This window comes from Neopelma chrysocephalum, unplaced genomic scaffold, assembly GCF_003984885.1.
Source record: "Neopelma chrysocephalum unplaced genomic scaffold, ASM398488v2 Primary Assembly neopelma1_59, whole genome shotgun sequence".
Classification (NCBI taxonomy): domain Eukaryota; kingdom Metazoa; phylum Chordata; class Aves; order Passeriformes; family Pipridae; genus Neopelma; species Neopelma chrysocephalum.
Window position 1 is genome coordinate 30,052,110 of NW_020897714.1, and position 24,691 is coordinate 30,076,800.

At 44.4% G+C, this 24,691-nt stretch overlaps 1 protein-coding gene across 5 annotated transcripts in view; it reads right to left on the reverse strand.

Moving 5' to 3' along the window:
* MICAL3 (microtubule associated monooxygenase, calponin and LIM domain containing 3) overlaps positions 1-18,762 on the reverse strand; it is a 168,255-nt gene extending 149,493 nt beyond the window's left edge. For 2 of the 5 annotated variants that reach the window (XM_027680762.1, XM_027680761.1), the window contains exon 1: positions 18,464-18,761. The gene's annotated coding sequence lies outside the window, so the exon portion shown is untranslated. Of the gene's footprint in view, positions 1-18,463 lie in introns of all 5 variants that reach the window. The other 3 variants (XM_027680765.1, XM_027680763.1, XM_027680764.1) reach the window with 2 other exon arrangements.
* Positions 18,763-24,691: the final 5,929 nt, after the last annotated feature.

Below are 24,691 nucleotides of genomic sequence, written 5' to 3' on the forward strand. Positions count from 1 at the left end.
TGTGCAATATGCAGTCTAACGATCTAGCATTTAAAGAAACTTCTCTAAATACCAAACAAGGCACCTGACTTTGCAGATTGGCTGAAGGCTGCTCCCATTCTTAGGTCATCTGTCAGAGGACTCCATTCAGTCAAGTTAGGAATTAACACTGAGTATTTGCAATTACCATTGTAGCAAACTAAGCACAATTCTAGTAAATAAGCCAACTTAGCTTAAGCTAAGACAGCTGTTAGAAGAACCAAGCTCAGCTACCCACTCTTGTGAATCATTTCCTGAATTGCCGTAATTAGCAAGGCATTGTAAGGCAATTCATCCTCAAATCCAACAGAAGAAGTTAACACTCATCTTAATTTACTATGTTAATCTCAGAGCACTTTATTCCCAGTCAATTACAGAGTCTTTCCTTCAAGACTCACCTCTGTTGCAAGACCAACAGGAAAAGGAAGAACTGAGACCAGTGTGCAGCAGGCACTGGACTGCTGGGCCAAGTCTGACCTGTGCATCTTGAATCTACTTGGCCATCTTGTCCTTTCCTCTTTTTTCACTATCCTCTCTTTCGGCTTTGTTGTACTTCACGTTTCTGAAATTCTTTGCTTTGTTAAAAGTCTAGAACCAAAGCACTCTGCTCGACCAGCACCAGCAGATGCTGACTGTGAGAAAGCATCATGCCTGTAAGTTATCATCACTATTTGCATGAATGCCACCATTTTTCACCACCATCAAAAAGGTTTGACTGCCTGGAATGGTTTCCTGTATGCTGGTTGATCCCTATGGGTTTATGAAAACTGTTAGCTTCTCTCACACTTGGAGATCCAGACTTTTGATATTATAAACCTTGAGCTCATTGAGAGTTTGATGAAGCATAAAATAAGCATAGTTTAACAGTCAAATGAACAACAAAGGGCTTTTTGTGATAGCTGGAGAATACGGGAATGGAGCAGCAAGGGAATGAGGACTTGGAAAAAGACAACCTCTTATATCTAGAGGTGACATTCTGCAACATGATTAATCATTTATTAGTGACGTGATATGATTTCAAATGAATACAATAACTTTAAGTGTAATTTTTGTCCTGACACAACCCATCTGAAGGCTTTAGATCAAGAAAGAAAATTATAAAAAGTAGAAACACTACAATGCTGGAGGACTACAATGTGATAAGGAAATCTGACCTCTTGAAAAACATTTTCTTTGAAATTTTTTGGCAGAGAGTAAAGTCCCCAGGTTTTTGGCACAAGGAAGACTTACAAAATGCTTTTCCTAAAAAAGTAAAGTTATTTTTCTCATATAATAGTACCTTACTGCTCCATGGGAGCTACAGTTCCAAGGTGATTATCTCAAGATGCAGCCCACCTTAAGATGGAAGAATTCATCACAGGTGAAAACAAGTCATCTTTTTATAGCAGAGGATGAAGGACAGTGCACAGCAGCCCCTGATATTAAACATTTGGTTTTGGCAATATTTCAGTTTGGGAACATACACAATTTAAACTCGAGTAGATGAATTCTGGGAAAGAAAAATATGAAGTAAACAAGTCATCTCCTAAAACAGTTTCAGTTAGCCCTAGAAAATAGGAGATACAAATGTACTTTTTCAATCTATCCTTTCAGAGGATCACTAAACATTTTAATTCCTTCTACCCTAACACTGCAGCATTTTAGGAGACTGTTGCTTCAGTAACTATTTAAAAATAAACTCTCCAGAGAGCACACAGCACTAAAAACAAGCCTCTTCAGACTGATGAGACATCTAGACAATGGTCCAGAAAAGGGCACATTAGCAGAAGAATTCTCCAAAGGAGGAAGCAAACATCTCAAGTGACAGTCTGCAAGCAATTTAGCTGGTTTAGATCACAGCTGATACTATACCATTTCTAAATTAGCATTAACCAATTCCCCTCCAAGAAAATAACACAGCAAACTGGACAGCTAATCCAGCCCACCAGACATGCCCTGGACACATTCTGCATTCCTACTGGCTCCCTCTGTCAGCAACAGGCTTATGGCAATTCCATTGTTTCTCCTCCATGCACCAAAGAAGTTTAAGACAGTAAAGAGCAAGGAGAGGAAAAAAAAAAAGAAAATGTCAGTGGGGAACATGAAATAGAATGAGGACAGTGGATTGATTAAAGGAAGGACGACATGCAGGAGGAGGAAACCAGAAGCAACTCAGAGTAACAAACATTAACAGTGCACTTTGAGGGCACCCAGAAAGCCAGTTTTCCAGTGGCAACATTCCCTGAGGTGCAAGAATAAAATACCAGAAACACAGTCCACCATTGCTGGGATGCCAGACTCCCTCCCAATGCTACTGAAGTTCAGTCTAACCACAGCCAGAAGAAGGTTCTGCATTTTGGGAAGGCACTTAGCAGGAAGATGGGAGGGAGAAGTACAGTCCAAACGCAAACAAGCAGACCTGGAGGAGATGAGAGGGGGGCTACACGTTGTATATACAGCATATCCCTCAAAGATCTCCCTCCTATTCCAGAGTGAACATGGATCACACAACTCCTCCCTCCCCTCGTGCACCACACCCTGAATACACTCAAGACCACACTGAATGAAGGATTGTATCAGCAGACTGCAGAGTTGGCTCAATGTACAGGCTGGCCACCTGGAATACCTTATCCCCCTTCTGATTGTGTTAAGTCCCATCACTGTCCAGGTAGGAGTTGAGACTATGGAAATTGGAACAAGTGTGGTACAAGTGGAGAGAAGTGTAGGAGGGATGGTTCCAAAGCAAGTCTACTCAATGTCATGAAGCCTGACCACACTGAGTAGAGCTGGAGATAAGGGAAGATGTGCAAGGGCATTTGTCCTGTAGGCAAACTGGTTATTCCAAGACAAAGGTTCCCAGATGACACAAATATGTATGTCTCACAGATATATACCTCCTCTTAAGCCCACAGTTTTTATTTTGCAGCTTTATAAGTATCCCACTGAATGACTTGATGGTTGATTCACATCCTGAAATAAATTCACTGTCAAATAATATTCTACTCAATATAGAGCTTCCCAGTATTTGCTATTCTAAACATCAATAGAAAAATCATACCTGCTTTCTTCCACTCCCACCTGCTTTATTTAGGAAAAAAATAAAACTTAGAGCAGGGACTTCTTTACTATGTTTTAATGGAATATTTGGCACAGCAGAGTTCCTGGCACAAGTAATGCAACAAACACTGTATGTAATGTAGAGGAAACAAGAAAATTGAAAGGTGCAATGATGGGCTCAGCTATAGCACATCAGCCTTTTCTCTGTGAAGGAACACTGAACACCATCACTGGAGAATTATTAGTGGAGATCTGCTACTGGTGCTGTCATCTTCCAGATAACTTCCGTTTTCACATGTACAAATTCCTGTCTTTCTGAAGTACTGGAAGCAGACCAGGTATCACTGACACCCAACCTCTTCCTGTATTTCCTGGATGTGTAAGCAATCCTACTCTCCCTGGAAAGTCCACAGTACATTTAGATTCTGTTTATAAGCAGCAAGAAAGGCAACATGAGATCTGGAAGAAACCTGAAGTACCAGGTGGGAGGCACTGGCCTTCCCAGACTCACCAAGGAAACTCTACACAAAGGCTCACTCCAAACCAGCCTTCCTTTACAATCCTTTACAAGAGGCACAGCTCTAGAGAATTCTGAATGGGAGCCTTGCCTAATTAGTGAATTAGTGAAGCGAAGTAAATCATCAAAAGCATGCCATGCTCCCCAAAACTGCTTACCCTTCCTGACACAGTCTAATACGGTTTTGTCTTTCCCAATCTGAGCACAACTCTGTTTATACCAGATGGAGTACCATATACCATGGACACAGACTGCTATTAAAGAAATACTTTCTCACACACAAAAAAAAGACTAGTGAAACATTGTTAGATTTGACTGTTTAAAGCACAACTCCTAGGCAAAGACCTGCCTCCATTCCTCATTTCTGTGCACATCACCGCAGAACAGAGGAGATGAGAAAGTCTATTGTCCTCCCCTTCATTCCTTCAGTCACATAACCATGGTGTTGCAAGTGTTGGAGGACAGTCCTCATCACAGGATCCAGAGTAACCCATAACATGGGTATCACTGGATTGCTATCAATTGGCTTGGCACTCTTTAACTGAGTTAGAGTTCAATTTGGTTTCTGCTTGCTCTTAGATTCAATTCTTTAATGAAACCTGGAAAAAAAGTGTAAGAAAGTGTTAAGTGGTGCAAATCACTACAAGCTGCAGTACCTCACAAAAATGGAGCAGAGTTTATACTGTCCCTTTCACAGGACCCAACAAGAGAAGCCCTTTTTAATAGTTGTGTGAGTTTACACAACCCATTTAGAAACACGAAGAGAAGGACAAGAAGGACCTCCCAACCATCCCGTTAAACCAAGGCGGTTCCATCAAGGCCAGGAAGAGATAGAAATGTTAGATAGGACTCACGTGGCCACAAGCATTTTCACTTGCTTGGGAGAGATAACAAGATATGATCCCACAAAAATGCTGCTGTTCTGCCTACATTTTAACTTCCAGTGAAAACTCTCCCTACAGACTGGGGGTAAAGAGATCTCACTAATTTGAAGGGATGTCGCTATAAAAGTTATGCTATTCATTGTCACTGTAGTTCAAGAGTTACTTAGAAGAATAGAAGATTATACCCTGAGACTTCCTGAGATGTGTCACCCAAAGTTCATTCCAAAGAATCTTTTAGCCCTGACAAAAAAAGGACATAACTCAGTAAAGTTTGAAAGAAAGAGATTTATTAGAAACCTTCAATGCACTGCAATGTCCTCTTCCCTCAACCACATCAGCTCCCAGCAAGCCTTGCCTCACTTCAAAGCACTGCATTTTGAGAGGAGTTATTTCCAAACAGCAGGGCAGAAAGCAGTAATACAGAACAATTTTCCCGCTGGCCAAAGAGGAAGTTGATTCAGTAAGTCGGCTATTTCCCAGATTTTAATTAAGCTGTACAACTGGAATCCTAATGCAGGCAAACACAGCAAAAGACCCATAACATAAGACAAATATTCCTGGACCGAGGTTGGAAACAGTCAGCCCAGAAAACTGGAAACTGCAAGATTTTACCTTTATTCTGTATCCTACAACAATGTCTGAGATCGTCAGTCTAAACCAGAACTCCAAAATGTAATATGCTACATAGGAGCAGAAGAGGAAAACACATCTCTTGTGCAGAGAGGCTCCAGCTCAAGGGATGAGATAATTGCTGGACAAGTGGATCGAAAGAAAGAAGGGAACACAGCAAAAAGGCAAAAACACTCAAGATAGGTAAGCAGAGGCCTATTCACTCCACTGCCGCGTTGTTCTGGTTCAGTCAGCTCATGGCAGTGGAGAGTGTTAACAAGTTCTCCGAAGGCAGAAGACGAGGCAGATTAAAAGATGTTTATGGGACTCTTCTTCATGATGGCTGAAAAGCATCCATCCATCTTGCTCATCTCAGGATGAACAAGGCTTTAGTAATGCCTAAAAGTTAGCAGCATTAACAGGCAGGACTACGTGTCAAATTCTCCACAGCATGCTACTCTAGATGACAGTCAGAAAGGGCCAGGAAAATCAGCTTATGTCTGTACTTGTAGGACCTTGCATAGGAAAGATTTTCAGTAAAAATGGTCACTGTTTTGAACAGTTGAGTGTCAAGAAGAAATCCAGCCAAAGCAAGGGCAGCCTAGACTGGTTTTAACCATGTGGCTAGACACATGAGATCATATCTCAAAGACACTGTAGAGAAAGAATGAAAAAAGGTTAACATATAACAAGGATAAAGATCTGGGAAGAAGGCAGAGATGACAGGCTGAGAGAGACGGGAATGTAGTACAAAAGTTTTCCCCACAGTTTCCATAGCTTTCTTTAGTGCCCCTTTTCAAAAAATGAAATGCAGTCTCTCATTTTTTCTCTTGCAAAACCAACAGGTTCAGAACAGTTCACCTCTATTGGAGCAACCAAGTTTCTGTCCCCAGCAAGGAGCTATGATGCTACTGCCCACTTTAGCAGAATAGTTATGAACTCTCCTTAGGAAGTGTGGGATGAAATACATTCCTCTTTCCTAACACTGAAATAGTTCTATTGTTAATTTACTTCTGCCTAGAAAGAACAAAAACTTGCATTTCCTTTCCTAGTCTTACTGAATACTTTTGAATGGAGTAAATTTCGGTACCTCAAAAAAAAAAAGAAAGAAAAAAAAGAAAAAAGAAAAACATCCTTCAGCTTTCTCTTGCTACCAAGCCAAATAATTGCTGCTTGATTAAACTTTCAAAGGGGGAAAGAAAGAGCGGGGGGGAATATCAGAAGAGAGGCTGCCCACACAGGTGAACAACCTTCCCTTCCTTAAATTGTTTCCCATATCTGGGCACTCCATTTCTATCACAAACCACTCCATACACAAGAGTATCACAGTGCCTCTTCAAACCAAGGTACAACACAGGCAGAATGAGAAGAACCATGTCAATGTATTGTTTACACAAAATCAAATGCTGTTAAGAGTCCTATCAGGTTATTGACTACGTATTCCAACTACCCCAACTTTAGGAGGAATCTACAGGGACAGACAACAAATAATTCATTGAAACTGAATTCATTGTGTGTCTTAAACACTCAGCTGAAATCAAAATGTTTTCATACCATTCACAAACACCATCTATGTGCAGATCTCATTCCTTGGAGTGTTCCTGGGGTTCTCCTAGGTGCACTTTTCCCTTTCTCCCTCTCCCCTGTGCAATTACAACATGAGATGTCATTCATCTAGGGGAGGGAGGAGGAGAAAAAGGAAGGAAAGGGTGGTGATTTGATGTTCCTATGCTAGCTTACCTCTTGCTCTGTCTCCACGGTTTTGGGCTCCCCTCCCAGTAAATAAACAGTGCTTGCCTCTTCTATCTTATCACATCACTTCCAAAGAGCAGCATGAGAACCAGCTCTGTATCATTGCTACTTTATTTCCACCATCAAATTACTAACAGCATCTCTGTAGCTGACACCTGTCACACCCTGATAGTTTGCAGGGGTCAGGTCAGTGCTGCTGGGAGACCCAAGGAAAGCCCTAAGAGTAAGCTCAGCTCCTCAGTGGAGCTCATGTAAAATCCCCCTTCCTGGATTGACCAGCGGGAACTTCCCTCTCCTCCCCTTTTTAGAGGAAAGGTGAGATTATCGTTAGGATCCATTGCAGTGAAAGCACTCGCCCAGGAAACCTCCCCAGGATCACATTTGCACTGGGAATCGCTCAGCAGTACTAGAACAGCCCCACAGTACATGGGAAAAGCTTCAGTTCATATCCATGTATCACCAACAGACACAGTGTAAGAGCAGCCCCAATGGCAGGTGTTTGATCTGCTCATGTGCCAGGACCCTGCACACAACAGGTGACGCCCCTGACAGACAGCTACACTGATGGAAGGATTTAGTGTAGCTCCAGCTTCAGCCATAAGTGAAAGGATTTTTCCACTCCAGGTTGTTAAGAGGTAGATCAACTGGCAGACAGAAGATTCCTAAAACATCGGGCTGCAACACCAAAGAAAGTCCATGTACAAGCTCTGCTGTTGCTCTCATGGGCAATTTCCTGCGACACAGTGGAAGCGGAAGTTTTCTGACTCTGCCAAGGACAGAGAGCAGCAGCATGGACAGTCCTCCCTTTACCTGGAATACCCTGAATGCTACTATGAGATGACACTGGCAAGACAGCCCTTGTGTTTGCAAAGGAGAAAAAAAAAACCCTAATCCATTCATGGATTACTTAAGCAACTGAGAAGTCATTTTTAAATCCTGCAGGAAGAGAGGAACACATCCAACTAAGGACCAGTTCCGCCTCAGCTTTCTCCAAAAGCAATGTGTCACCAGCTCTCCATTACCATGTGTACAACAGGAATTCAAGTTCTCTCGTGGAAAAGTAACAGTGCTGTAGCCTTTATCAAGAGACCTGCACCTGCAAAATAACTGAGATTTCTCATGTGAGGCATGTTTGCAGGATATTTGAAACCCAGAGAAGCAAGAAAGCTTAGAATAAAATGTCATCCTGACCTCAACCAGCTGTGTTTAGGCTTAGTCCACAAATATACAATCACACACTATTTAAAGACCCTTTCTTAACACACAGGATAGTCTTGAACAGGATTTGTATCCACATTTACTGAATATCTAAATTCAGATACTTGTCATTCATAATCAGCATAATTGTTGTTTCTTCTGCACAAATACTTAAAAATAACTGGCAAAAGAGAACTATTTATGATTGTCTTATAACGTTAGAGAGGAGTTCCCCTGTCCATTAATTTAATAACTACAGGATTTCCAGTGTCACCAATTAGCTGTAAGGTGTGCCATACAGCTGTAATGTAGGATATGAATAAATACTACTCTAGCATATCTAGTTAATCCATCTACTTACATACAAGTACTTAGCAAGCTAAATACAAACATACCTGTTTCCTTAACTGCAGTGTGACTTTTGCAGCTGCAGATGAACGTTTTAGTGGTTTAAAGGGACACCAGCAACTTCAATCTAACTTTAGTTTTGTGCAAGTAAGCTTTCACAGACTCTCAGACCAGGAGAAATATTCCCATGATTGAAGAAGTAAATTCCCATGCAGTGAGTTATTTTTACCAAACACATCCTTGCAGTACAACGAACCCAAACACAAGTGCTGAAAATGTGACAGTGAGAAATAAGTAGAATAAGCACGTTCTCTAAGAGAAATACAAGGAGGTATTAGCGTAACTATTGGGAAAAGCAGTATATTTCAAGCAAGCTTTTAGCTATACACAGAAAAATCTTGTTTATTGGGTTCTTTCAAGCAGGGTTAACTTGTAGCTTTTCTTTCAAAGTCTGTAACTAAAACATGCCTTAATGGATACAGTTTCTGTATATCCAGCTTGTCCAATGAGGGGCCATTTATTTGCCCAGCTTCCCTAATCCCCCTACACTAGCACAGCCAAAGTGCATTTGAAGTGCAGAATAACCAAGAGCACCAATTTTAAGTCTAACCCTCAAAGAGGTTTTCCACAGATTTTTTTTTTCCTTTTGTTAAACTTTCAAAGCAGTGCAATAGGATGAACAAAGAAAGCAGCAATTTTTGTCATGTCAGACTTGACAGTAACTTCTGTCGAGATGGAGGAATCCTTTCCAGCTGCTCCCGAGCACTAACCTCAAATGGATGACTGCATGAGGTAAGACAGGACTTCTTCAGAATATAGAATTAAGTCATTGCAGTGAACGGATAAGCAGGTTTTTATTATTATACGAGGAGGAAACCTACGTTTAGAAGCAGCTAAGTATTAAACACTCTTAAACACGTCTTAGGACAACATCCTGCAGAGATTAAGCCTGTACCATAACACAGTAACTAAACTAAAGGAACAGACACGCAGGCATTACAATCCCTTGCACTGCACTTATCTGAGATAACAATAAAAAGGCTAAAGGCGAGACAAGCAGCAGCCTGTGCGAGCCGCGGGCGGTGTATGCGGTGCCTCACGTAGGGGTGCCATAAGCCCTCTGACGACGGAAGCACCGGCGGCACTTTATGACCCCGCGGCTGCCGTGCCGCGGGTCACCGGCGCTCCGGGCGATGAGGCCGAGCGGCACCGACGGCCCTCCGGGAGCACGGGCAGCCCCCGCGGCGCCGCTCCCGCTCCTCCTGCCCCGGGACTCGGGGATGAGCCGCGCGGTGCCTCTGCCCAAGCCGTGTAAGAGGGTCACGGCGCCCGCCCGGACGGCCCGCGTGGGTCGCGTCCCGCGGCGGTGCCCTGTCTCCCGTGGCCGCTGCCCCGTGCCCGGCGCAGCCGCTGCCGCCGCTCCCCGCGCCGCGCACACACCGCGCTGCGCCGGGGCCGCTCCCCCGGGCGGTGCCGAGGCGCGAAGCGGATCCCCCCTTCCCCACTCTGCCTCCCCGCAACCCCGCCGGGGGTCACTTGCCTTGGCCTCATACTGCCGCTGCTGCCGCTGCTGCTGCTGCTGCCGCTGCTGCCGCCCGGGGCTGGAGCGCGGCGGGACCGGCCCGTCCCTGCCCGCCGCGGGAGGGGCGGCTGCGGCGGCGGCGGCGGCGGCGCGCGCGCACCTTGGCAGCTCGCGCGGCCGCGACCCCGCCCACCCCGGCGCGCGCGGGCAAAGCCCCCACCCCTCCCCTCCCCGCCCGTCCCTCGGAGCGGCGCACGGGGAAAAAAAGGGGGCGGGCGGCGGGAAGCGGCGGCTCCAGCCGCTGGGCACGCGGCGAAGAGGAGCGGAGGAGAGCGACGGCAACGGGAAGGCAACAAGTGGCGCCGGCCAACGCGGGTTGTTCCCCGCCCACACGCTGTTCCCCCCTCAGCCCCTCCGCGGTCCCGCTGCTCCCCCCGCCCCCCGCGGCAGTGGTTCGCTCCCAGCGCTCGAATCGCAAGAGGCCGGGCGGGGATTGGCGGAGACGAAAAAAGGGGGCGGGGCGAGACGCCGACCGTTTAACACACACACACCCCCACACACACACACCCCGGGCGTCGGGGGCGCGCCCTGTGCCCCGGGAGCGCGCGGGGCCGTCGGGACGCGTGAGGGAGGCGCCGAAGGAGCCCGGGCGGCGGCACCCGAGGAACCGGCGGGGAAAAGGCGGCGAATCAGACCTAAAAAACGGCCGGGGAGGCGCTTGTAAAATCGTCACGAGACAGGGCGAAATACATTTTTGGGATCGGGGCTGGCTGGGGAGAAGCTCGCAGCGGTGCTCGTAGCAACCCGTCCTGTTGGGATCCTGATGCGCTCCTGAAAAGGCTCCTTGCCCCCGCGCTCGGCGAGAGGAGCAGTGTTACAGCAGGTGAATGCTGCTGTGCTCCCATTATCCTTGTCTCCTGCTAATCGAGTCAGCTCGGGAGACCCAAATATTGCCTAATCCCTCGGGTGACACTGAGGTGACAGTGCTGGCACGGGCTGCACAGGGAAACAACGGAGCCCTGGTCTCCAAGAGAGCGCTGAGAGGAGCACAGAAATGTTTAGTGTGTGCATGTTCATTCATGGCTAGGCTTCGCGAACGAAGATTTGGGAAGGGCTCTACCCACGTTTGTTGCAAGCGCGTTGGTGGCTAAAAAGGCCAATACGAGATAGGCAAGTCTGGTTGCAAAAGGCACAGCAGAAAGACTCCTTAGATGGTATATTCTGCAAGGCACGATTCTTTCTGTGTTGTCTTTTCTCCTCAAGGGTGATCCTGCGTGCTTTCTCAAAAGCATCAGCAGTGTTATAGATGGTCTGTCTCCAGGACTCCCGATTGGAGGTCAGAGTAGACCAGTTATGGTGGTCAATGTGGCCAAGGCTGAGATGTTGTTTCACGGAGTCCTTGTATCTTTTCTTCGGGGCTCCTCTCTTGTGGCAGCTGGTGGCAAGTTCACCATAGAGCAGGATCTTAGGGAGGCGGTGGTCCTTCATCCTGGAGACATGCCCTGCCCAACGCAGCTGTGTTCTCAGTAACATGGCCTCAATACTTGTGACTGCTGCTTGCGTGTGCATGTAGGATCACAGGTATAAGTATGCACATCTCTCTTTTTTTTTTTTTTTCATCAGTTGATTCCCAACTGATCCAGCAGGCAGGAGGAGCACAGTCACGGCTGCCCAAAGATATACACATACGTTTGTATACTGTTCATATATAAACGTGTCCTTCCTAGCTGTGCACTTCAGCGTGTACAAGCAGTGCACACGTTTGTGCTGCCCTGGCCACACACACAGCTGAGAGTGCCCTTGAGCCCTTCAGGCGAGGGAACCAGTCAGTGAGCACCGGAATGGAGCAGGAACGCAAACCAACACAGTGCCGTCCATGATGGGGATGATTCGGGGATTAGGAGTCAAGCACAGACCCAGGAAAATAGAAACAGTAATAAGTACATCAGTTTTCCTTCAAATAGGCTTCTTCAGCAGGGATAATTCAAACACCTTTCACATCCGGAACCACACAGTCCCAATGTTGCCGATACCAAAGCCACAGTCTCACAATCCTGCCTGAAGGGAAGTTTTGATCTCCATAGTCTATTAGAGATTTTGGCGTGAAAAGCAGTCAGGTACTGCAATAACACACAATAAAACACCAAACACATACACCAAACAGATATCATTCATAAGAGATGCATAAAATGAGTTCATGATATGGCTGAGCAAATTCTTACTACAGTGTAGTGTGACAAATATCAGCCAGAAGTGCACAATTCCCAATTCACTGTCTATATCCATGTCTGAGAACAGATGGAGGAAAGCCTTTAGCTGATCTAAACTTGGCTCAACCCACCCTGTTTACTGATGGTGTTTCCATGAGCATAGAAATTAGAGCTACTGGTTGCAATCACTGGAGAGCCTCAGCCTGCTGATTCAGCTTACGTGCTGGAAAATCTGGCAAGGACACCTTTCCTTACCTGAGCAGATGCACAAAGTCATGCCCATACAAGTACCAAAGGGTAGCAAGAGTCAGGGGATTCCAGGGGATATTCCCCCTTGGAAGTCAGAGAAGGTCACTGACAGAGCAGCTCTTTGCAGGTGAGGCAGCAGCTTCTACTACCTGCTCATAACTAATATAGCAAGGTGTCCTTCTCTGCAAAGATGCAGGTTGGGGATGTGTTAGATTACTGAAAAATGAAAGCAGACAGAGGAGTAGGTTTACACAAAGTGAGATTTGGGAGACGTTTTAAAATGCTCTCACAGTGTGTGCAGTGATTACTGGCTGAGCGCTCTGAACAGTCAGGAGGAGGGCTGGCAGTTTAACAGTAATCTTTGTAAAGTGCTAATAAGGACCCAAACAATTCCCATTAGGGAACTGGAGAGTCATCTGCACTCTAGCAGGAGGCTGCCTATGGCATCCACGGCAAGACTTGTACGTCTTGGCTCGATATTTTGGAATCCAGCACCAGAGAGGCTTAGTCATATGACAGGGTGATTTGCATCATTATGCTGTTGGATTCCCAGAGAAGTTTTCACAATGCACTGTAAGAGGAAGGGTTTAAACAAGTAGAACTGAAGGAAAAACAAAGCACTATACTGCCTCTGCATGTCCCTTTTCACTGCATGCACGTGGTGCTCGGAGTGGGAGGAGGGTGGCAGGCAGTACTGTACAGAACTTTAGGCTCATAAAGCACACTCACAAAAACTGCACAAAACTGTACAAAATGGTCTATTTTGCAGAATAAAAGCAAGTTAAGGCAGCTGAAATCTTGCATCACAGCCTGGTAGAAGCTTGATGTTCCAGACTGGTGATGTGCAAGGGAAGTCCACCACTGTGTTTTGCCTGAGGGTTTTGCAGAACTACTGGTTTGCACTGGGCTGGGTAAGTCACCTCGCCCCAGCCAAGCAGTGATTGACTCCCTGTGAATTCATGCCTGCAAGCTCAGTAAAACTGGGTGTTGGCACTCCAGAAGTGACCGCTAGTAAGCACAGCAGCTGTTGAGGAAGCAGTCCCAAACAAGCCCAGGGACAATGTTGCGGTTCAAGACTGAGGTCTTCAAAGGAGGTGAGCTGCTACTGCTCAAAATAAAGTCAGATTATAATACAGTGTCCCCTCTTGAAAAGTCTATATAGCAAAATAAGGCCTGCTTTTTTAATGTATTCTGTTTCTAGGAGAAATTACTGAAGGTTCATAAGAGCTAGGTGTTGCTCCCAGGAGCATAGCGAGGGAGTTACGGAAGAAAATTTAAGAAAGTTTTTGGTATCTCTACGATATCAAAGCTATTTTCACAGTAAAAATAGCCAGGGAATTTTAAATTCTATTCTGACAACCTTCCAAGGCTCCGGACTTTCCAGGTGCATGACTGTTCCTGTGGGAATTTGTAATCTCTTTAAAAACCAAGAACAGCAAATTCCACTGGAAGCATACTGTCCCGGAGCAGAGTCCCCACATCTGGAATTAGCAAGATAAAACACAGCAACTGGATTTTCCAACAAGAAGATGATCACCACACTACAGCACTGGAAGGGATACTGAGAGGTCATCTAACTCCATCCCTGTGAAAGCATCTCTGCCCCATCTGTTTTACCCCTTAAAGACCTCCCCAGTGCTGCAGACACCACAGCCTATCCAGGCAAGATGGTCTTTTCTCACAATTCACACTTTTTGCCTTTAGAAAAAGTTTTCCCTAATGATTAACCTGGATCTTTTCTACCATAAGTTACATCTACTTCTCATCCTACCCAATAGAAACAAAAAGTTTGTTCCTCTTACTCCTGCAACAGCCTTTTAGATCATAAAGATTTCTCTCCTCACTCCTTACTACATTCCCCAGACCTAAAACTCCATTTCTTCTTGCCTGTCCGCCTGGTTTAGATTGTGAGACTGTTGATTCATGGTGTTGCCCTTTGGTGGCTCTCACTGTAGTCCATGTCTTTCCTGAATTTCTGTGTGCAGGAACAGCATGCAGCATGTTCCCAGTTGAGGCCTTACCAGTATGATGCAGAATGGAAGGAGCACTTGGTATGTTCTGCAAACATCCCTCTTGTTTATACGTCTTACACATTTACAGTGCCAGAGGATTTTTTTTTTTTTACTTTCTACATCAGTATTTGTAAAAGTCAAGGCCACAACATGAAACCAAAGCACCACTGAAGCACCTCCATTGACAGGAACTCTCATCTCCTGTATGCAAACGTTTCTGTTAAAAGTCACTGTATTTAAATTACCACCTGCTGGAAGCAGTTTAATCGGGGATCTCCTTGATGAGTTATAGTCTTGTTTTCTCATGCTTACATTCACTTGGACAGCTAGAGCCAGTTTTTTTTAATGTAAAAGTAATCTCTATACAAATCAGCATCTGAACACTTCCAAAAGATGAACTGTTTCCAGAAGAAACTGAAGGACTAGTCTAGTCTAGAGAGGTCTTAAAATCTGCTGTCTTCTGCAACTGTTAGCAGGAAGAATTGCCCAGTTCTGGAGGAAACACAGCACTGACTTCCTAAGAAATAACACAGGTATTCTACCTGTGTTTGAAATGCAAGGCAGAAGTCACCAACCACCCGGCATTCTCCTGTTGCAAGTGATTATTCACTGCACAGGCATTTGAATAGCTGTAATATTTATGAAATGATGCTATCCAACCCCCTTCCACCACCCTGAACACACATGCACACACTAATCCAGAGTGATGTTGTGTGCTGGGGTGGGTGCTGAGTTCCAAATAAATTGCTGCTGATGTTTTGTTACAAGAAAACAAATACAAGCCTAATTCACTTGAAAAAAACCCTACCAATTGGCTCACTAAGAAAAAGTAGAAACTTCTCTAGATAAAAACTTCTGCAGTTAAGCAGGGGAATAAAAAGATGGCCCATCAGAGACAGTAAATTTTGATCACATAGAAAAATGTTTCTAACCCTCCACACTGAGAAAATAAGCTTTCAAATCGGAACCAATAAGGAAAGTTTGTACATGCAAATATGCTGAGTGTTCAGTATAGACTTTAGTACTTGAAAACTAAATTTTAGGCTCTGGGTCTGTGCATAGACACTGTAGACAATTTCACTGTTCTCAGATTTTTCCAAGCAGTAAATCCAAAATAGCAGCTGGGTTTGCTGCTATGACTCAGGACTGTGGGCATATGAGAAGCTGATGAGAAACACAACTTTCACTTCACTATACTGTAAAGTTTTAAGTAGAAGTAACCCAGAACAAAGGCTACACAAGGGCAGAAAACTCCCTCCCAAAACTGTACATTATGCTAAGGGCTGGGAAGAGTAGCCCAACTGAGTTTCACTTCATGCTTCCTTTAGGAAGCACAGCTCAAGTGTGTGAAGAGGTGCAAGATCAGTCAAAGCAGTAAAACAACTGCTTCCAATGAAGAAAACATAGATATTCAAGAAGACAATACCTAGATGAAGTACTACTAGACTGTTGCCATACTATGTAATTAATACATTAACCAAAAAAATCAGAAGTACAGCATTTCCTTGTACTCGCCAAAATGAACGGATTTAAACATACCATGGTGAAATGTAAGGAAAAGTCCTGCAAGGTCGTCATTGAGACACTTCATTGGTTCTTCATCTAATTTGGGCCATAAAATTCCACACAAGAACTGCCTGTAAAGTTGAGACTGGTTTACTCCATGTAGCATGCATTAAGGTCTAAAAGGCATGTTTACTATGTGGAGTTTGGATTAATGGACAGCCTGAGCTATGTTTCCTATACTTGTTTTTAAAGCAACAGCTTTTTACTCCTTTAACCGAGTGCATAGAGCAGCTCCCTTGTGGTGTTGTCTAGAAATAACTGACAGCCCCAAATCTCAAGCAGATATGGGACAAACTCTTAACCATGGTTAGGTTCTCTTTAGCAAAAGGCTCTGTTGTCCTGGCTGAGAACCTTATTGCTTTACTAGTACTACTGGAATTGTCCTTTGACAAGCTATAAAAAAGACTCTACCCATGTTCCATTCAAATTCATCACTGTTTAGAGAAGTATTAATAAAAAGGGAAAAGTAAACCAATGAAGTCACTTTATTGATCCTGAGAACATGAAACTACTATTAATAAAACATGTCGATGTTGTTTTATGGATAGGTCAAAGTCCTGCTAAGGGTGTGTTTGTCATTCTAATTTATGTGCAGCTTCATCAACAAAGTATTTGCTATTGCAGTATTGTATTTATTCATCTCCTGTTTTCCTCCCCCACTGCCAGAACATCTGCTAAACGTTTCTGAATCTAAGCTTGTTGGGATAGGGCCCATTACTTTTACATATTTATGAACTGTGTGGTACACTGGCACTCATTCAGCACAGACTGCTTCCCAAGGCTCATGCGCGAATGACATCAACCGGTGTGGGTTTATGTGCAGGAGATCCACATGTGCAGGGGTCACAGAGGGGGCTGGAAATCCAGCTACATCCAGAAGTATTTAAGCTCCACTGCTGCTGAGGAACAGAGCTATCTACTAATATATGAATGATGCAGGAACGCAGAAGAGGAAGAACAGGTATTTACAGTGTCCCCAGGAATTGTAATGAAGAGTAATGGGCTAAAACTGAGTGAAAAGAAGTTGTATCTGACTCCAGAAACATCCAGAAATATCACCAAAATATTTTTCAGTCTGGTCAAACAGTGCAACAAAACAAAAGCTACTATGCTGGTGTTAGTTACAACAGGCGGGACAAAGCAGAACACAGGACTGGTTCTGGGGATGGAAAAATTAACAAATAATTAATTTCTGATTTCTGGGGTTTTTTTCTGTAGTAGCCCAGCCTCTCATGCCAACACTCACACAGGCACAGCTTTATACTATTTACACACTGAGGGGAGTGTGTTTGGTCGTTATTGTGCAGGGCACTCACACACGTGACTCCCATTACACGAACAGAAGCCGTGTTCATAAACTGCCCTTCTGTGCCTGGGCTGAGTGGACCTGTCCCTATTTGCCTTCCCAGCTGGTTTGCAAACAGTGCCTTTCCAAAGTCGAGGTTGTAAGATTTTCAAACCTCGTGAGAAAGAACGTACCCCGTCTCCTCTCAACTGTGAGAGCTCTGAGGATCATTTGTCTGCCTAAATCCATGCCAGCAAAAGCACAAGCACAATCGCAGCCTAATAGTCTTAATGAGATTACAGCCAGAGATGCCCCAGTGTTGCCGTCTGGCCAAGGAACAGAACAAGCACCAAATTCATCTGGAGGAAAAAAAAAAATCTCCTTGGCTTTCATGTGACCAGGCTGTAGGTTGATCAAGATTTCAGATCTATGGCGTACAAGATACCTTTCCTTTCTTTTTTCCTCATATTTCCTTACTATGTTTTTTTTGTAATGCATTATTTTTTCACAAAGCAGCATATTCTTTTCACAGATCTCTAGGTTTCATTAACATTTTTCAGGACAGAATTAAAAACTGATGATCATGCTCTGTAACATGATTACATTTATAGATGCCTATTGTTAGCCATGCTCGATTGATCTCACCCGTGGCTGCCTGTGTGCTTGACTATGACATCCATGTGGTACAGTGGAGCATGGTTGATATTTGCCAATATAATAATTCCTTTTATCAGCAGTTTATCTGGTGCATCTGTTTGTCTCACTGGAATGAAATTGCTTGTAACTCTATCGTACATAGGGCAATCTTTCTGCACCTGTTCAAGCATTTGATTTACTTACTGCTTAAATTCTTAATCTCAGCAAAACCAAATAAGTTAGCTTGTATAACAGAGGCTGGAATGGTGAATGAAATGAAAAGCTGATCTAGTACTGTATTAGCTGGCTAGAGCACAAAACCTGGTATTAAGGTACAGATTGTGCAGTGCTCGCTGCAAACTGCAGATCCTGCCCTGCAGATCTCATCGAGCTTGCTATGAGAAACCTGCTGCTGATGGGTGAGGCTGCAGCTCCTGCAGGAATTCACGCCTAGGACAAAAAGCCAGCAGTGCATTCATGGATTTTGCGTGAAGCCTAGAGCCAGCACAAAAGAAAATCCCTCTCCTTAGACACAAGAACTCCCAGAATTTGATAGTTAATAACAAACAATAAATAACATTTGCAGCAGAAGGTACGAGAGGCCGGCTGGGTCAGTACTCACAGAGCAAGGCTGCGTAAGTGACCTTCTTCCCACATGAGTCAACTCCTCCCCGACAGGTGCTCATAGTTCTCCCGCCTCTGCAAGGGCTGCCATCTAAATTACAGCCCCCTCACCACTCCCCGTGCCCTGCCCCCACACGGGTTTCTCCTTGGAGAGCTTGTACTAACAATCTTCTCTTTCTCTAGGCTCGCCAGGTAAAGCCAAAATTTAAAAGAAATGGGATCTCAGATGCAAATCGCCTTCTGTAAGTCTTTCCCGGAGCATCTCGCAGGGTCTCGGGGAGACTGTGTGATGATGGGTCTGGCTGCCAATTCGTCACTGTTGCCACAGTAACGGAGCAGTGGTCCCCCGTGGCTCGCTAAGGGAGCGGCAATGGGAGCACCGAGTGTGTGTATTGCCTCCTCCTTTGAGGATTCCTCTGACCTGGGTAATCCACACATTTCTTAAAAAAAAGCTGTTTTATACAGAAGGTATTTCCCTCACACCCCACATACACCCCGCACCCCCCCCCCCCCCCCCCCCGCCCCCGCCTTGGTTACTCTGCTCACGGAGCTCTACAGCATCTTTAAACCTTGGTTGCATAGTATAGGAAAGCTGGCATCACCCCGGGAGAGCCGCTGGCTTCCTCTGGGAAATACCATGTCTTGTGAAAAGAGGAGAAAAGAGACCTTGTTCTGGTAAACATGTGAACACGAGCACACGCTCAGCAGTGTTTGAAGAAGTGCTAGGACAGAGCGATATAATCTTGTCTCTGTGAGCAGGTGAATGAGCAGTTGAGACAGCAAAAGGGTATTTTTCTGCCAAGTGTTTCTCTGCCAACACAACCAAGCACAAGTGTGTCTGTGAGGCCCTATTACAGCTATGGGGAAGCTCAGGGCCGGCAGAATTCCTTTGTTCCTGTCCCCTCAACTGAAAAGTCTTGGCGTTATCCTTTCTGAGCCTTAATATTGCTGTTTTCTACTTATTTTTGTTATAACATTGACATACACATTATCAGTAATGGTAGGCAGGACAGTCCACAGCAGCAGAGACCTACAGACCCTGGGCTGTAGTCAGAGAAGCAGCCAGGACTGCAGAAGCAGGCGTTATTTTGCTGGACAATGAACAATTCAGCCTTGTTTTGGAAAGCAACTCCTTGGATAGTTAAATAATACCACTTGTTTATGAGACAGACTATTTATCTCATCTTCTTTAGAAAGTGTTGCTAATGCTTCTTTGTTGCTTTCCTTATTATTCTCTCTTAAAGCCAAGTGCTTCTTTTAAGGTAATGGATTTCCTCTCTCAGGATGCCAGTAACAAACACAGCTCTGTGTGCATGTAGGTGGTGTGGACAAAAACAAACACACAAGTAAAACCCACACATCTGCTTTCTTAACTAAATTTCCTGCCCTCACTTTCAACTCAGTTCATTTGAGCGCTCTGTGACAGTGGCTTATCCCGACTTGTTAGATAAGGACAAAATCCAAACACCATGACAAGGGGTTAAGTACCTTTTTGCCCCATATAATCTGAATCAGCAGAGATGGGACTAGTGCAGAACAGCAGTATCAACCAGAAGGGTTAAAAAGACTTGAACTAGATTTAAAAAACTGTGAGTGGGCTAAAAAGAATCTCAAGCTTTAAAAGCAATAACAATTCTGATCTTTTTACTTGTCTTTGCCTTCACTCTGAGTTTTCTAGCTTTTCTCCAACACACTACGAGGATTAGAAATTAATTTGGTTTAGGAGAAAACTTCCATTTCTCCTTCATTTACAGGATTCTGAAACGTGGGACTTGGAGAACGTCACCAAATACAATGATGACCATGACAATGCCACTAGGCTTGGCAGAGCAGAATATCTCTGCAAAGTAGGAAAATCCATCTAGGCCCAGCCTCGGGAAGTCTGGAGCCTTCACATTAAAGATGCTGGATTTAACAGCACCACCCACACACCCACAGACACACCCACACACACCCTCCCTCCTTGCATGGTGGCTTAGTGTAGTGGCTTGTTCAAAATTAGTTATGAGTACACCCAGAGTTATAAGCATCCGGTTCCACACAGATGTGAGCTTACTAAACCAAATGAAGGCATATTATAAAAGTTCCAGTTATCACAGGCATTTGGTGGCTGCTTCTTCAATAATCTTACATGAGAATGCAGTAAGATCAGAAACTGAGCTGCACACTTAGTCTTACACAGGGAAAATGTTGGTTGGTACATATAATTAAATATATCTGTTTTGCTGACACTCCCTCCCCCGCCCCATCCCTCAGATATTTTTACGCTTGGCTTAGTGGAAAAGACTTGGTGCCTCTGGGTGTGATTGCATGAAGCCATTCAAAATGAAGCTGTCCCCTGAAGAAGACAATCCTGAGAAGGAATAGTGCTGGGATAGCAGAGGGTACAAAAGCAGCAGAGGAATGAAGGGGAGAGGAGGTGGCTGGGCTTGGCCTGTGGCACCGAGAAGCCTTTTCCATTTGCAGCATTATCTTCCCCCCACCAGAGCTATTTAATGGGATCACAAGGGCTGCTGTACCATTACTTACAGAAGAGGGTATAAAAATGACAGCGGCTAATAAGCACCAATTTCTCATCAGTCGCCTCATCAGGCTAATTTCACAAACAGAACATTTCAGAGGCTAACAGGCTGGAAATGACATTCCGTCTGCTGGATCCAGACCAGTACTGAGAGACTACATCCCTGTGCCTGGACACTTCAGTCCCAGGCACAAACAAAAGGAGGGCTACCCTAAATGTATGTCCACAGGAGGAGACAGACTTCATAAAATGAGCTGGAATGCTAAAGACACAGCACAGTCATTTTTCCTAATGATTAGGAGACAACAGGAGTGGAAACATTGAATGTTCTTTTGTCCATAAATGTCCAGACCACATTCCTGGTTCTGAACTTCCCTCACAGAAAGGAAGGCTTTGTCTGGATCTCCCGACTGAGAACAGCAAGAAAGCCTTAAAAAAAAAAACAAAACCAACAAAAACTAACCCAAACTTAGTGGACCAGGGTGAAAAACACCTCTAACTGAGGCCTTGGTTCAGAGGAGGCGTTCATGCTTCCAAGGGAAGAGGCTGGTTGATGTGAAGGGCAGCAACTGGACAGAGATGTGTGTGGTCTGAGAGCAAGATAAAGACAGGGAGTGTGTGTTTATGTGTGTAGGAAGGGACCAGACTGTTGGTAGTGGGAGTGCAGTCCATGCACGTGAATTATAGATGTCAAAGCTGAAAAAGAGCTTGTTGGCCTGTTCACTTTTCCTGCTTGTAGCCGCTGAAGATTTGAAAACTTGAATCTTCCACTCATTGCACCAAAGGAACTAATGCAGTATATCTGCTCTAGTATCATCAATCACTAATTAGATAATTCTGACCAAAAAAAAAAAAGTGATGATTGGTTCTTTCAAACACTGAGGTTCATTTTGCTCTTAGTATCACTATTCAGGTTTTTTTAAACATTTATTTAAATTTTTTCACTCTGATCTGTAGTTAGGCTTGTTAGGAAGTGGCTGTGCTGTCTTTCTATTTTTAAAATATGGGCCCACATTTGATCAGTTTTTGCTTGAAATTCTTCGGTGCACTGCTAAGTGGAGTTAAAATTAACTCACAACCAGTTTTCAAGGCTACTGTAAATGTTGTCCCCACACTAGAATATATTCTGTGCTAAGTGATTTGGATATGCTAGGCTTTTTTCACAGTGTTTCTACACCTGATTTGCATGGAGATCCTTGCTCCTACTTGTCTATACTATTAACTGCTGCTATGGTCATGCATGTTATTGATGGGTTTCTGGAAAGCTTAGCAACTCAGCAATTTTATAACAGCATTATAAATAATTCAATCAACTGTTCTTCCCCACATCTCATTTATTAATGGACTTTCTTTCTAGGCAGTATTTTCTCATCTCTCATCACCATCCAATATATATATATATACTTGGGGGAGGAATGTAATTAGTTTTGCGGTCCTGCTGCCAAAACTTCCACTGACTTCAGTCAGAGATTTGCCTGAAGAATGCCTGATTATAGCCTGTAGGAGTTGGTCCTATTTCTGTACAGCAGGAACAGGCTGAAGTGAGTGCACACAGGTGGGCAACAGAGTCCCACGGGCATTTGAACCCACAGGTGTTTTATGAGAAGCATGAAGACGTGGGTTTGTGTGCACAAGAAGGTGAAGGACATGGGGAGAACCAGGCAAAGTGAACGAGGAGTCTGTTATACAAGAACAGAGGAAACTGAAGATTTTACATGATTAATTCATGTTAAACTCTGTTTAGTTGTTTGGAGGTTTCTTTTGTTTTGTTTTCAAATAACAGAAGAGTGGATTTTCTATTTCTCCCCTTTTCTGTCATCAGACAGCTGTGCAAATATTTTAGCATGTGATTGTGGAAGCACAACACTGAAAACTCCTGAGTTGTGCCAAGAGAAAAGTACAGGAAAACAAAAGGCAAACGCCTGGGGTAGATCGAGCTGCCAGGATCTTCTGTCCCCAGGGGAACCAGACAGAGGAAAAGGGAGAGAAAAGAGGAGAACTCTGATAGCTTTCACTGCTTACAGTGACAGTATCCCAGGTCAGAAGGAAACACAGACTTTTGTAATCTTTTTGAAGGAGGGTAGTAAAGGTATCAGAGCAATTAGCAGTCATAGAATCAGGTCTTTCTTGAAGGTTGTTGGCTTTATCTGCAGCACCAACTGTTTGTATTGTACCTGCCCTAAGATACTGAGTTCTCAGGTTGCAGGTAAGTTGAAAACCCAACTTAAACAGTGCAATAAGTCAGTCTTTGAATTTAGGAAATCAGACCTACATGTCTGTGGTTATACTGGCCTGGCATGAAACAGGTCTGTTTCCAGCAGCTTAAGGGGCTCATCAGCAAAGCAGTGATTCGGGCCAGCTGACTGAAAACGCATCTCTTCACAAGTTCCCTCAGGAGTTTCTGCAACACAAGTGTGGGCAGTGGGTGATAACACAAACCTAAATATGCCACAGCCAGGAATAAAGCTGCACTGATTCTTTGCCAAAAAATCCTATTTTGTTACTGTAGGGGGATGAATTAATCCATAAAAAAAATTAGCTATCACTTGCAACATTCTCAGTGGCTTTTGTCACACTCATTCAGTGATTCCTGTACATCAAATGACAACACATCTTCATCCTTCCCTCCTGCTTAAGTTAAAACAACAGGTCATGCTGTAATAGTACCCTCTCTCCCAGCCCACCCTACTGGTGAGAAGTCAAAGGATCAAGATTTCCCCCTGAAGCTGATCATCATTCACACTCTGAAACACAGAGCTGGGGATATTTCTCCTTTTTTTAGGCCCATGAAACTGCCAAAGTTACTCAAACAAACAAGAAACTCTTGGCTGTACTGCATGTAATCTCCCATCCCATGGAATTAAGCAGGTGGTTATTAAAACTGTAATAACACCCACACTGTGAGCACATTTAAACCCTAAAGGAAGAAATTCTTCCTTCCATCAAAGACGGCAAAATCATTTAATGATTTCAGGAAGCCTTCATACTCCAAACTTCCTCTAACCATTTTCATTCCACTTTCATTTAATTACCTGAATGATTAATTAAGGCTTAGCAACTCATATTTTCACAGCACTTTGAGTAAGTGAAGCACTGTATAAATCCTTGGCATCAATTGTTTATTAGGCTACTATTTATGTCCCTGTTGTTGCCCTCTGGGCTCTTCCCATTCCTTTTCATATTCACTTTTATAGGCAGTGGCCAGTGCTACCATGGCTATTATTTCTAGCCCAAGTTATGCAGTCAGCACCACCATCTTTCTGTGGCTGTTTTGAGAACATGTACCTCTTGTGGCACTGTCACATGTGATTTCATGGAACCCGAGTCAAGACCTTGCACTCTGTTATCCACTTAACAGCATTTTTACCTCGACACCAGGCCCACGCTCAACCCTGCAGCACCTCAACCCTGCCTGTGTCTGCACACTGGTGAGGACAGAGGCGAGGACAGAGGCTCCCCTCACTCAGCATGACAGTAGAAACTGAGGGTGGGTAAAGCTCCTCCCTACAGGAGACCAGTTTTCCAGCCAAGTCCTGGAAATATCTGCAATTCTGTCTTTCCTTCAGGAAACATAACCAGGGCTCTCCTGATGCCACAGTGGCTGAGCACAGATTATACAGCAAGATCATGGTAAACTCCAAGGAAAAAGTGGAGGCTTGTCTGTGACAGAAACCCCACCCACCTCCCAGCTTCTCCACAGCCTTG